Raw genomic sequence first — 14,750 nt, forward strand, 5'->3', positions numbered from 1 at the left:
TAGAAAATAGAGTATTCATAAACCTCCAACACATAGTAAAGTGAAAGATACAAGAACAAATCGTACATTAATTGCAGCAGCTAACAGGAGAAAAGGGGTTAAGGCTTTGATATTCCAGCCTGGAGGGCCTCTTACATTTAGGATTAGGTTTAGAACTCGACGGTCTTATTACATTCCTAGAAAATGGATACATTAATAACCAGCAGTTATATACCTTGTAACATAGCATTTTCAGTAGACAGGAGTGTAGTTGCAATACTTCTACAATACAGTAAACCTCAGGAGTGGATGATCAAATTCCAGTTCTTTGGCTTATAGCTCCAAGCACCTAAGTGGAATCCAGGATAAATGCCTGTGTATAGGTAAGTAGAAGAGAAATTGAAAGCCGGAATCCCTACCTCCCAGGATCGGGGAACAAAACAGTAGTAAACAGAAAAAGATCCAGGCGCACACTTTTAGAAACCAACAGTTTATTCAAAATAATCATATATGAAATTAATCTGTGTTCAACAACAATGGCTTTAGAACAGGTGTGAAGCGTCAGAAATGTGAGTCAGACAATTTTGTGAAATTCTTTTCAAAAGATGCCATTTTATGAACTCAAAAGGTTGGATACATGTCTCACCATCCTTCCAGGGGGATCCTCCAGCAGGTGAGGCTACCTGGTTGATCCTGCCAGTAGCATATGCTTGTCTCAAAGATTAAGCCATGCACGTGTAAGTACACACGGCCGGTACAGTGAAACTGCGAATGGCTCATCAAATCAGTAATGGTTCCTTTAATCGCTCTATCCGTTACTTGGATAACTGTGGTAATTCTAGAGCTAATGCATGCCGACGACCACTGACCACCCGGGATGCGTGCATTTATCAGACCAAGACCAATCCAGGCTCACCCGGCCGCTTTGGTGACTCTAGATAACCTTGGACCGATCGCATGTCCCGTGACGGCGACGATGCATTCGGATGTCTGCCTTATCAACTTTCCATGGTACTTTCTGTGCCTACCATGGTGACCACGGGTAATGGGGAATCGGGGTTTGATTCCGGAGAGGGAGCCTGAGAAACAGCTACCACATCCAAGGAAGGCAACAGGCGCGCAAATTACCCACTCCCGACATGTAGAGGTAGTGACGAAAAATAACAATACAGGACTCTTTCGAGGCCCTGTAATTGGAATGAGTACACTTTAAATCCTTCAACGAGGATCCATTGGAGGGCAAGTCTGGTGCCAGCAGCCGCGGTAATTCCATCTCCAATAGCATATATCAAAGTTGCTGCAGTTAAAAAGCTTGTAGTTGGATCTTGGGATCACAATGGCGGTCTGCCGCGAGGCGAGCTACCGCCTGTCCCAGCCCCTGCCTTTCGGCGCCCCCTTGATGCTCTTAACTGAGTGTCCTGGGGTTCCGAAGCGTTTACTTTGAAAAAATTAGTGTTCAAAGCAGGCCGGTCGCCTGAATACTTCAGCTAGGAATAATGGAATAGTACTCGGTTCTATCTTGTTGGTTTTCGGAACTGGGACCATGATTAAGAGGGACGGCCGGGGGCATTCGTATTGTGCTGCTAGAGGTGAAATTCTTGGACCGGTGCAAGACGAACCAAAGCGAAAGCATTTTCCAAGAATGTTTTCATTAATCAAGAACAAAAGTCAGAGGTTCGAAGACGATCAGATACTGTCGTAGTTCCGATTATAAACGATGCAGACTAGCGATCCGGCTGCGTTATTCCCTTGACCCGCTGAGCAGCTTCCGTGAAACCAAAATCTTTGGGTTCCAGGGTGAGTATTGTTGCAAAGAAAGGAACTGACGGTAGGGCACCACCAGGAGTGCAGCCTGCGGCTTAATTTGAATCAACATGGGAATCCTCGCCCGGCCCGGACACAGAAAGGATTGACAGATTGATAGCTCTTTCGAAGGGATTGTGTCCTCCGACGTATTCCACATCTGTGACAGGTTATCACCACAGCTGTGCTGCTTGGGATAATTTTCGGCGTCTGCGTCGATGATGTTGATACGCTGTCCCTCGAGGGCCTCTGTCGAGAGCCGACGTCACCGAATGTTATACGTAGGACGCACGACACCCATAGCCTCAGTTCCGTTTTTTCCACGAACGTGTTCGCTTCGGAATCTCGGCGTGCCTCGGTTCTTCTCCTGATTGAATCGGTTCTTCGAACTTGATTGTTTGTGAAGTATCATGTCTTCGTCTTCTACCCCGTGGTCGGGCTTCAAGAAGTGTCGGGCCTCGGTTCCAAGATGTCGCTTACGGACCCGGACGACATCTGCCTCTGGTGCCTCGGCAAGGACCACGCCACCGATGACTGTGATGAATGCCAGTCTGACGTCGAAGGCCTTGCGGGAGCGTAAGAAGAAGCTGACTGTAGGTAGGGTTTCCAAACCCCAAAAGTCGAAATCCACTGGAGTTTCGACCGACGATTCGAGGGGAGACTCTCCGCGTCGACGTAAGTCCAGGGGGTTCTCGGTCCCGGAGTGGTTCCTGCCATTCCTCTGCCTCTTCTAGGCACTCTCGGAAGTGCCGTCACCGGTCGCCTTCCCCGTCCTCTCCCGAGGACTCTGCCAGACGGAGGTTAGCTTGTCCCAACAAGCATTCATCTCCGGAATGGGACGCATTTCGCAAGGAGATGATGGCGATTTTTGAATTGCAGGGCTCCATTCGGTCTGCGCTTTTGAGGGAAGCCGGCAAGGAACGCATTAGGGCCACCGCTCGCACGCCTTCGGGCTCGGGTGGTCGGCGCGATCATCGGGAGCCGTCAAGATCCCAATCGGACGAGGTAGATTGCTCTAGCCATGCCCGTTCCAGGTCCCGGTCCTCGGCGCCCTCGAGACCGTCGGAGCCGTTGATGCCTTATAAGAAGGCATCAACGCCATCGGCGCCATGTTTGTCGAGGGGCTCTCTCGAGGCTCCGCCGCTGAGGAATTCATCGGCGCCGAGGCTGTCGAAGGGCAAGCTCGAGGCTCCGACCTCGAAGCCGTTGTTGAAGCCGTCGGCACCTCGCTCGACGCCGATTCGGTCGACGCCCTTGTAAAGACTGGAGGGGGGTGTCTGTACTTCCGCTCTCTATATGGTAGAGGAGAGGCACAGAGGACCCTAGCCAAGATTCTCTATTATTGGTGCGTGGTCGAGCAATCCAGGCTAAGCTTCTCAGGAGGTGATGCAGGCTGGTTCTTAAGTACAATGTAGTCCCCAAGCACCCACAAAGGAATGTCTACACACTGTATCGGTTACAACAGTCTTTGTATAATTAATATTCAAAGGTATATACAATATCACCATAACTCACTTTGTACTCCGAAAATCAGCAATGGTAAATATATACAGTTCTAAAGTGGTACCACTAACTTTATGAGATCTCATTAAAGTGCATACGGTCAGAATGACACACAGATCCAAATAAAGAGGAAACCCACAGTAGAGAGAGGAAGGAAAGCAAGATGGTTGAACAATTGGCAGAATACTGGCCCCGATACCTAGACACAGTTCCGTGTGGAGATTCCCCCCCACCTGGGCCACCTGTAAAACAAAGATGTATCACAAGCCCAGTCCATATATTGTTCACACTAGACTTTCCAGTAGTTCTGCAACCCCAAAGTACCTGGCGTTGTAGCGTTCCTTGTCGGGGAATCGACGGCCCTTCTTGAGTGTCCTCCCGTTCAGGCAGGAGTCACGTGTCGTCGAACGTCCGACGGAGAACAGGTCGAGCTACGACGTTGAAGTGGCCGCGTCGTTCCTATCGGTGCTCGTTGATGTGGAAGCCTAAACGTCCTGCAAGGAAGAGGCTTGCGGGGCACCTCAGTGTCGATAGTTCTGGACCGCAAAGAGTTTGAAGAACTGTGGCCCAGCAAGGGCGTTGAGTCGTCGGCTTCTCTGTGGTTTTTGGGTGGCGGGGAAACACACAGGCGGATGCTCGTCGACGGTCAGGCCTTCTCCAGCACGATACAGCGGCCACGATGCGGACAAGAGCGTCCTTGGATCAATGAAGTTCTTAGGCAAACGGGAGCACGGCGGCTCCGGCTCGGCAACTGTTAGGCAGAATCCTGTGCTGTTCCCTTAGGGAGCACTACAGAAGATTAAGACTACAGGTGAGAGCAATAAATCCCCTTTGGTATCGGTCTGTACCACAAAGATTTAGTTGGTAGCTGTGGCTGAGCAGTCGGACTTATCTCAAGAGGGAGAGGAGCAGTATTCAGGGTTTACACAATAGGCCTACTGTACTATGAAACAAGGAAACAATGAACAAAGGTTTGTATTAAAAAGTAGATCTATTTTTATTTTATACACTTCTAATAAAACACATGTATCACAGTTATCAAGTAAGTTAAATTTAAGTCAAGGAAAAAATACACACTCCCTAGTTAAATTGTAGACGAAGTGAACCAGAGTGAAAACTGAGCAAAACGGCACAGTGAAAACCACACACAAGGTATGCTCTAGTAATTTCTCACAAGGAGGGAAAGCACGAGTTATATAGAAATAGCTTCTTACACACCCTAGCAACACTTCCCATACGTTGGTAAACCAGTGTAAGCAGACCGTGCATCAGTATAGAATATACTTTAACGAAAACTTAGCAAAATGGCATTTCACAAGGTTTAGAAATGGGAAGAAAAGGGTAGTTATCAGAAGCAGGTGCACCAACACAGCTCGAGTTGAGAATCAGTCTAAAAAAGGCTCATCTAACAAATGTAGCCAGAGTCAGTAGTACAGGGCAAGGGCCCAGGAGCAAAATGTTCTTGTAGCTGCAGTCATGTCTTTGGTTAACGATTTTGAAAAGGTGGATGCCGAAAGCGAAAAGACCATGTTAAGAGGGAGGAGCGGCCAACCCAACAGGTAGGTAAAGGATTTAAAACACCTTTAGTGCTACCGCAAAGAAAGGGCGGCCTGGCGGAACAATGTACCTTTAAAATGAAGAAGTGGCTCCTGCGGTGGCGGTTGTTCCTGCAGTTCGGGGGGATCCAGCAGAGGAAGAGAGACTCTCGTCGTGGAGGAAGGTTTGAGTTACTGCACTATCCAGGGATGAAACCAGCCGCGGTGCTGCCCGACGAATAAAAGGTACGCTCCTTTGAATCGCAGTCCAGGTGGACTGGTGCTTGGCTATCCGGCCTCCGAGTACTGGGTACTGGCGATTCGACCAAGGCAGGTCCAGGAAGGCGACGTCTTGCTCTTCCAGTCCTCCAGACCCTGCTTTTATGCAAAAAGATCCCCATTAATACAGCCTAGCTGCCACTCACACAGTGCAGTGGTCATCTTGGTGGGAGACCCTCCAGCCTATCAGAATAGAGTGCGACATGGGTTGCTGAGGCAACCCTGTCGAGAGGTCCTACTCCCCCTCCCACACAATGGTCCCACCCCAAACTCAGTGGCGCCGAAAGAAGGCCTTCTCGGTAGAAGCCTGCCAAAAGTATGGACAAAGGATCCCTGACCTGGGTTAGGATTATAGAGAAAGACACTAGAAAGAAGTTATATTAAAGTTCTGGCAAATAAAACCTACCGGAGTCAAGTTAATCTTAAAATGCACCGGCGGTATGTTAGAGGCTGTCAGAAAAAGTGGTAGCCTCGAACAATGGGAAAATCCCACAAGGAAATATTTGCGGTCGAATATTTATGGTAGTAACCACTGCCACCAGCCAGAAACTTGAGAGGGACTGTACGGCAGCCCCTCGAAAATGAACATAAGGGAACAAACTATTAACCTTTTCCAGTACCTCCATAGTAAGATGGGTTGTACTGGTTTAGTTCTTAAAAATTGACTAGTAAAGTCAATTGGGACTTTACATGCCCTGGGAGACGGTAGTCCGTCCCAGGGGAATTGAGTCTATGTTTGGGGGTCGCTACGACACCCCTGTGTCACTGCACGGAGGGTGCTGTGTAACACATGTGAATAAAGATGGTTCCTACGGGGTTGAGAAAATCCCATAGACATTAAACACAAAAAATAGCCTAGAACACACATAGCAAAAAGGCCTAAGAGTGGGAAAAAGAGTCTCACTCTTAGCAGGAAAAAGACACAAACCCTTCAAATCGAGCAAAGCTGCTGGGGGACTCTATATGTAAGGGAAATTAGCCATAGAATGAGAATTCTCCCTAACAGCGACGGCGGTCGTCAACAGTGGCGGACAACAGTCCTGGTGCTTCTCTTTGGAGGTCTGCAGCAGTCCCTGTATCGGGTCAGCAGCCTGTCAAATGTCTGTCTTCCAGGGAGCCTTGGTAAAGGTCAGCTGGTGCACGATGGTGTTACGCTCACCTGGTTCCCACGGGGGCGGCGATCTGAAATGGACAGCTGCGGTCTCCACCAATGTGACACGTAGTCCCGAGATGACAGACTGGACTGGCCCACCTAACTTCGTTTGCTTGGCCCTTAGGAGTATTCGTCTGCAAATGGAGAAAGGGAATTAACCACCCGTGGAGTTGAGTGTTAACCCCCACCTCCCGCTGTTCTCCCCACTGACGGGCTTTAATGTCCCCTCTTATAGTCTCACCTGATGGTTTGGAAAGATGAGCTCTCCATCCTGCATTGAGCGCAGGGGCGCGTAGATAACCAGTGGCTTCACTGGTTCGAAGGAATTGGTGAGTTCCAGGACAAGATTGACACTGAGATTTCCGGCGAGACGCCGTAAGTATATAGTTCGTAAGAGTTCAAATGTCTGACTTTCACTCTTGTCAGATTCCTTGCAGGTTGCAGCTTGACCCTAGCAAAGAGTTCCTCGTGGCAGCCGGTAACATTCAGGTAAGGATTTGTATTATGCAACACAGTTCGATAAAATGTCAGTAAGTAACCTGTTGCTTTCTCCCTTATTCAGGTGCAGAGTGAAATTAGGAAGCCTCAGGGAATGATGCCTCTGGCGGTAAAATGAGGTAAGTCTGTTGCGGTGAGAAGGATTCCCCTTGTTTGTCCCTTTGTTTCACCTTGCTGTCCTTTTGTTGCCCTTAGGGGCCGGGGTACGGCGAAGATGCGGTGGAGGCTGCGCCGACCCGTGAAGAGGAATAGTACCCCCGGCAGTAAAATCAGGTAAGTCTGTGGGGGGTAACTAATATTGCCTCGGTTTTTTCCCTTGGCTCACCTTGCTGTTCTTGTGTTCCCCTTAGGTGCCGGAGTGCGGCGGGAACATGCAGAAGGATGCGGTGGATAGTGAAGATGCTGCGAAGACCAGTGAGTTTCAGCGCGGCGCTGCAGCAGGTGAGGCGGCGCGCATAAAGTAACTTCTTTCTTTCAGCTCGAAGGCGCGGTGGATCAGGAACTCCGGTAAGGATCAAAGGTATTGCTCTTGTGCTAACATTTTCTCCTTTTCCCCTTTTCCTAGAAGCTCCAGACTCGAGGCGGGCGTGGCAGAAGACTGGATGCAGACTTGCAGGCACGGTGAGCGTTACGCTGCTGGATGCAGAATAACGCGAAGCGTGTGCCGCTCTTCGGGCGTGGTTTAAATAGCCTCCAAAGTAGTCCCAGGTAAGTATTCCTCCCCAGCCCCACCCGTGTAAAAAAAAATAGTCCCTAGGTAAAGTAGTCCCTTCCAAGCCTCCTTTGGCTTGGGGCTCTTGCAGCATGGTCTGCAGCAGGTAAGTTTGCAGCATGGTCTGCATCAGGTAAGTTTTGCACCATAGGTGCCAGGACTGCACCCAAATAGCCCCTAGCAGGGGTTGTTGGGATTGCTTGGAATAACTTGATGCCTGCCTCCGGGGTTGCTGGACTTGGTCTGGATGCTCGGGGGTAGGCATCATGACAGAGGGTCCCTCGTAGCTCGGGAAGAGGGCGATTTACCAGGTCCTCTCTGGGTCAGTCCTTGTAGACACAGCAGCTTTCAGATTGCGAAGGAGAGCGACAGCAATTCTTCTCTTCCAGCAGGGCTTCAAGGTAAAGCGTCAGTTTCACTCTAGTTACTCTTCGTAGTTTGGACTTCAGCTCTGAACACGATTCCTAGCAGTGAGAGGTCCCCAGATATACTGTTGATCTCCCATTCATTCCGCTGGGTCACACTGAAGCATCCATAACTACGAAGGGCATTCATGCAGGCAGGCAACTAATCAGGCACACAGTGCATTCAGGCCAGTCACTTCTCTCCAGACACTCGCAACAAGTTGTGTATTGGGACAAGTACCGAGCCATTCAACACTTCATTCATACCGGTTTCGGGCACGGCTGTCTCAGTCATTGTGTCAACCACCAGATACTAGACACCCACAACACAGAATGCATATTCGTCACACACTCCATTCACCCAGGTCCCACCCACAGGAGTATGCACAACATACGGTTGTTGGGAAGACTCCAGCCAGTCTGGTCCGAACTTCCCCACACTACCATATATGGAACTTCCACCCAACAGCCAGTCAGGGCGAAGGGACAGAGGCAGGGCTTCCCGGGACTTCGGGAAGATCAAGGTAACAGGCGATGGAAGGCAAGAGGCCATGGGGGCCATTTTGTCTCCATCAGGAATCTACCGATTCCAATGACAGGGCCTGGGCATCCCAAAATGGAGGATGCTCAGGGCACCAGTCATTTCAGCACGGAGCTGCCACCAGCCCGTACCCTGCTGTGTGGGCCACCCACAGGTGCCCAAAAACATACACTAGGGGCACAGGGTTGCACCCCTACCCATGGGTGCCATAAGGGTATCCCATGGGTCCGTTCACCAAACCAAGAGAGCTGCACCACCAGGGGTCCCACGCGAACTCCTGCGCAGAAAACACGACGGAACACGATAAAAAGCAGTAAAGGACAAGGATACAGAGGCCCTGTCCCTCTGATTGATTTCCAGCATCACAGCCCTCGACTCCTTTTGAGGAGGCTTTATCGGAGGTGCCCAGGAGACCGGTGGAAACCCCGAGGAAGGCACTGAGTAAGTCAGTGAGGCCAGTGTTTGAGCCTTTTTCTGTGCCCTCATCTAGGGATTTATTCCAGCCTTTGGATTATATCTCAGAGGTGGATGAAGGGTCAGATGTGGAAGGGTTTGTCCCTCCTGAGGTTCCTGACGAGCTGCTGTCTGGTCATAGACAGATGGAAGACCTGCGTCAATCCTTGCATGACACCAGTGGTCTGGACACCTCCCCGGAAGTTGAATTTGGCAGGCCTGAGCCTGGTACACACGCCAAGTCTTTTTACAGGCGTCTCATGTCGAGGGTGCCGGAGTACTTGGGGTGGTGTGCTCCACTTGTGGATTTTCTGCAGGATGCCCAGACACATATTTTGGATGAAGGTCCACCCACTGACCCGGTGTTGCCATTTCATATGGCCTTACAAAGAAGGGTGGCGGCAGCTTGGACTGCTTCCGGAGAGTCTCCCAGCAGTGAATAAGTCGTTGCCGAAAAAATACTGTCCAGCCAGTGGCGATCCCGGCTACTTGTCTTTGCACCCCACTCCGGAGAGTTTGGTGGTGCAGGCGTCTACGGCCCCAGCGAAGCAGGCTGCGTACCCTACAATCCCTCATGATAGGGACGACAAGCGCTTCGACGGTTGGGCGAAGAAAGTATTTTCATCTGGGGGTATGGCTTTAAAGGCAGCCAACTCCGTTTTGTGCCTTAGCAAGATTCGCTTACACTTGTGGAATTGTGTATCTTTGGCGGCTGAACATATTCCCGAAGGGGAGGAACAGGATGGTTTTCTTGCCCTCGTTCAGGATGGCAAGGATGCCATGTGTGAATCTGTTCAGTCGGGTCTGGACGTGGCAGACTGTGTCAGCCGGTCCATGGCGGCAAGCACCGTGATACGCAGGTTTGAGTGGTTGCAGAAGTCGGGGTTTTCTCCTGATGTACAGTCCCGGCTTCTCATCATGCCCTTTGATGGTGACCACCTTTTTGGCAGCAAGGCTGACTAGAGCCTTAATAGGTTGCAGACCTCCAAAGCTGCAGCGAAATCATTGAGCGCTGCAGTTCGCCAACCACCGTCTTTTCGTCCTAGGGGACATCAATGGAGGGGAGGTTCCTTTTGATACTACTCGTCCTTTGGTAGATCGAGGGGAGCTGCCAGTCAAAGGGGTCACCGTAGGAGTACCAGAGGTGGAAAACAAGGTACTTGAGGTGCTAAGGCCGCTCGGGCAGTTGCCTCTTTGCCCTCAGGCACTGCCGCATCCGCTTCAGCTCAGTCATGAGGCCATGTCCCATGGTTCGCCGGTTGGGGGAAGGCTGGCACAGCATCTTGTAGAGTGGCGTGCCATTACTTCATATGTGTGGGTTCTGGAGATCATAGCCCATGGCTACTGTCTTCCTTTCCAGCAGAGGCCTCGTGACAGTCCACCAGGGAAGCTCTGTTTGAAGAGTCTGGATCCGCTCCTTGCGCAGGAAATCAAATCCCTGCTGGAGAAAGGCGCCATAGAACTGGTGCGTGTAGCGGAGAGGAACAAGGGATGGTATTCCCCATATTTTTTGATCCCGAAAAAAGACGGGGTTTGAGACCAATCATGCATCTGCGTGGTTTGAACAAGCTCCTCACGAAGGAAAAGTTCAAGATGGTTACTCTCTCTCAAGTCCTCCAGGCCCTTCAACTTCAGGACTGGTTGGTGTCTCTCGACCTCAAGGATGCTTACTTTCATGTGCCGATTCATCCCAAGCACAGGAAGTACCTGAGGTTCGCGGTTGGTGATTCGCATTTTCAGTTTCGGGTCCTGCCGTTCGGATTGACCTCTGCCCCGAGGGTCTTCACCAAGCTCATGGTGGTGGTGGCAGCGTATCTCAGGAAAGGGGGATTCACGTCTACCCCTACCTGGATGATTGGTTGATCAGGGCGCGCTCTCCCAAGCAAGTCCTGGATCATCTTTCAGTCACCTGCTACTCCCTTCACAGGCTGGGCTTTTCCCTCAACTTAAAGAAGTCCCACTTGACACCTACCCAGCAGCTCCAGTACATCAGAGCAGTGCTCAACACATCCCTGGGGCAGTGTTCGCCTCCCTAGTGAGGGCTCATCACATTCTACAGATGGTGGACAAGTTTCAACGTGCCCAGAGTCTCCTGGCGTTCGAGTTCTTGAGGTTGCTCAGCCTCATGGCATCCTGCATTCTACTGGGGCCAGAGGCCAGGTTGCCGATGAGATCTCTGCAGTGGGCTCTCAAGATGCAGTGGTCGCAGTCCTCCGGCAGGATGTCGGATCCCGTTCAGGTGCCACCCTCGGTCACCCAGTATCTTCTGTGGTGGGCCGTCAAAAGGCAATCTGATGAAGGGTGCTCCATTTTGGCTATCCTGGCCAGAGGTAACCATCGTGACGGACGCATCCCTCACAGGATGGGGAGCTCATGCCAACGAGTTGAGGTCGTTGGTCTCTGTCGGAGTCCAGACTCCATATCAATCTGTTGGAGCTGAGGGCCATCAAGCTAGCTCTGAAGGCTTTTCTGCCGTCTGTGCGGGGGAAGAATGTCCTGATTCTGATGGACAATACAGTGGCCATGCACTACCTCAACAAAAAGGGGGGGGCAGGGTCTCTCCCACTGTGCAGAGAGGCAATGCAGCTCTGGTTCTGGGCCATCCAGCAGGAAATTTCGATCTCGGCAGTTCATCTGGCCAGAGATGAAAACGAGGCGTCGGACGCTCTGAGCAAGCAGAGCACTGTCTCTCACGAGTGGGAGCTGGCTCGGGAGGTTCTCTTGGAGATCTTCGCCCTTTGGGGGACCCCACAAGTGGATCTTTTCGCCACCAGTGTCAACCGGAAGTGCGAAAGATTCAGGAATTTCCTCCAAGAGGAGCCTTTGGGGACGTGTTCGTAATGGAGTGGTCCTTCCCACAGCTGTACGCGTTTCCTCCAGTCCCCATCATTCCACAAGTGCTGCAGAGGTTTGGTTCCTGAATGATCCTCATTGCTCCGGCATGGGCCAGGAGAGCGTGGTACCCGGACTGTCTCGACATGTCCATCCGCCCTCCACGCCGTCTTCCCTACCAAGACGATCTGCTCTCACGGGAGGGTGGTTGGGTTCTCCATCCAGTTGTCAAGTCTCTCAACCTTCATGCTTGGTTTCTGAAAAGTTGAGGTACAAGGATTGGGACCTCCCTGAAGACGTGATGGAGGTGTTGCTTTCGGCCAGAAGGCCTGCAACAAAGTCCCTGTACCGTTGTCGTTGGAGAAAGTTCTGCGACTGGTGCAGGGTAAAGAATGTGGATCCTTTTTCATGTGCCATTCCTGTGGTTCTGTCTTTTTTGCTTTCGTTAGCCCACAAGGACCTGCGAGTGGGTACCATTAAGCGTTACCTGGTGGCGCTGTCCATATTTAAGCGCTCATCTGAGGAGTGTTCTTATTTTAAGATTCCTTTTTGATTTCTCAGTTTCTGAAAGGGCTAACTAATGTGTTCCCACCGTCACCGTTCCAGGTGCCCGGTTGGGATTTGAACTTAGTTCTGAAATTCCTAATGGGAGCTCCATTTGAGCCCTTACATTCTTGTCCTTTGAGACTGTTGACATTTAAAACTGTATTTTTGGTTGCGGTTACTTCCGCTCGCAGAGTAAGTGTTGCAGGCACTATCCGCCAAGCCACCTTTCACGGTGTTCCATAGGGACAGGGTTGTCCTTAGGGTCCATCCTTCTTTTCTTCCGAAGGTTGTGTCGGACTTTGATTTGAGCCAGAAGGTCATTCTTCCGGCGTTCTATCCTCCTCCGCATCCTGGTAAGGAAGAGGAGAGGCTCGGTAGGCTGGATCCTAGGAGAGCTTTAAGTTTCTACATCTCCCGCATGTCCTGCGTCAGAGTGGACGATCAGCTCTTTGTAGGATACGCAGGAAGGCGTTTGGGGCAAGCTGTTACTAAGCAGACCTTGTCCAGATGGATTATCTTGACAATCTCTGAATTCTCCCGTCTGGTGGGTAAGGGCCCTCCGTTAGGGTTATGGGCCCATCCTACTAGGGGTGTGGCTGCATCTACTGCTCTGCAGAGGGGTGTTCCCATTCGTAACATTTGTGAAGCAGCCACATGGGCCTCTGTCCATACTTTTCTAAAACACTACTCCCTGGATTCTATCCATGGCCAAGATTTGGTCTTTGGCAAGGCGGTCCTCTATTCTGCAATTTGATTGGGCATTCCAAAATTCTAAAATTCTTTTCCCACTTCCATACGTTGGTACTGCTTTGGGAGTCTGTCATAGATGTGTAATATGTCGGAGGACACAATCCCTTCGAAGAACAAGTTACTTTCTTATCTGGTAACGTTCTTTCGATGGGATGTTCCTCTGACGTATTCCACATTGCACCCTCCCAGCCTGCCCCTCTACAGAATTTCTTATGCGATTGCAGCTTACGTTTCCGCAAGGCTTTCTGTAGTCATACTGGCAGAAGATTGGTGCCACACGTTCTTGGAAAAAACTACAACTGAGGCTACGGGAGTCGTGAGTCCTACTTGTAACATCGGCTGTCGGAGGAGGTCCTCGAGGGCGGCGTATCGACGTCATCGACGCAGGACGCCGAAAATTTTCCAAAGCAGCACAGCTGTGGTGCTTACCTGTCATAGATGTGGAATACGTCGGAGGAACATCCCATCGAAAGAACGTTACCAGGTAAGAAAATAACTTGTTCTTCTCCATTCTGTGGGTGGTGGTGCATGGCTGTTCTTAGTTGGTGGAGTGATTTGTTTGGTTAATTCCGATAACGAACGAGACTCCTCCATGCTAACTAGTTATACGACCCCTGGCGGTCGGCGTTCAACTTCTTAGAGGGACAAGTGTCGTTCAGACGCACGAGATCGAGCAATAACAGGTATGTGATGCCCTTAGATGTCCAGGGTTGCACGCGCGCTACACTGAATGGATCAGCGTGTGTCTACCCTTCGCCGACAGGTTCGGGTAACCCGCTGAACCCCGTTCGTGATAGGGATTGGGGATTGCAATTATTCCCCATGAACGAGGAATTCCCAGTAAATGCGGGGTCATAAGCTTGCGTTGATTAAGACCCTGCCCTTTGTTCACACCCGCCGTCGCTACTACCGATAGGATGGTTTAGTGAGGTCCTCGGATCGGCCCCGCCGGGGTGGGCAACGGCCCTGGCCGAGCGCCGAGAAGACAATCAAACTTAACTATCTAGAGGAAGTAAAAGTCGTAACAAGGTTTGTGAAGGATCATTAACTGTGTAGCAGCCGGAGGGAGAGCCACGGGGCTGACCTCGGTTGCGTCCCAGAGGCGCACGTCCCACAGCCCGGGGAGCGTTATTCCCTTCTGCCCGAGGGGGGTCCGCATCCCAGCAGACGGACAGGTATTGCCCTGCGGGGTTGGGTTAACCTGCCGCGGGGACGTCCTCTCCTGACCGGAGACAGGAGAGAGCCCTGAGCCCCCCCTAGTCCTCTCGTCACCGAGCCGGCCCCTGATCCACCACGGCGGGCGGGGGCGCACTCCTCCACACCGACCTGCCAGCGAGCCGGGCGTTGGGCGGGGGCAACCCGGTCGGCAGGGAAGCCCCTGAGTGGGAGCAGCCGGGAGCCGAGGGCAGCCCAGCCGTTCTTGAGGGACGCCTCCCCAGGGCGGACAGGGGCCCAGCACGCTGGGTGAGTCGTGAGCCATGGCGCAGCCGGGCTTACTCGACGGCGACCTACTCTCTCGACCAGGTACCTGGAGCTTGGCCCTGTGCGGCCGGGCTGCGGTTTGAAGACTCTAGCGGTCCCACCTGACCGCCCACCCCACCCTGCCCGTGCCAACTCTGGCCCGCCTCTACACCCGGCTCCCCGAAAGGGGGTTGGGGCCGGGGGTAGGGCAAGCGGGAATCGAGCAAGGTGGGCTGGCAGTGGAGCAGCCTACCTCCATCGCTGTCAGAAGCCCTATTGCTGTGCTGCCGATGCGGGTGGC

General features: G+C 51.8%; 1 protein-coding gene across 1 annotated transcript in view; it reads left to right on the forward strand.

Moving 5' to 3' along the window:
• The window catches only part of SMC5 (structural maintenance of chromosomes 5), a 1,384,551-nt gene that overhangs the window by 269,667 nt on the left and 1,100,134 nt on the right, over nt 1-14,750 (forward strand). The window lies entirely within an intron of this gene.

The sequence above is a fragment of the Ambystoma mexicanum genome, chromosome 6p (assembly GCF_040938575.1).
Source record: "Ambystoma mexicanum isolate Mex_15411 chromosome 6p, UKY_AmexF1_1, whole genome shotgun sequence".
Lineage (NCBI taxonomy): Eukaryota > Metazoa > Chordata > Amphibia > Caudata > Ambystomatidae > Ambystoma > Ambystoma mexicanum.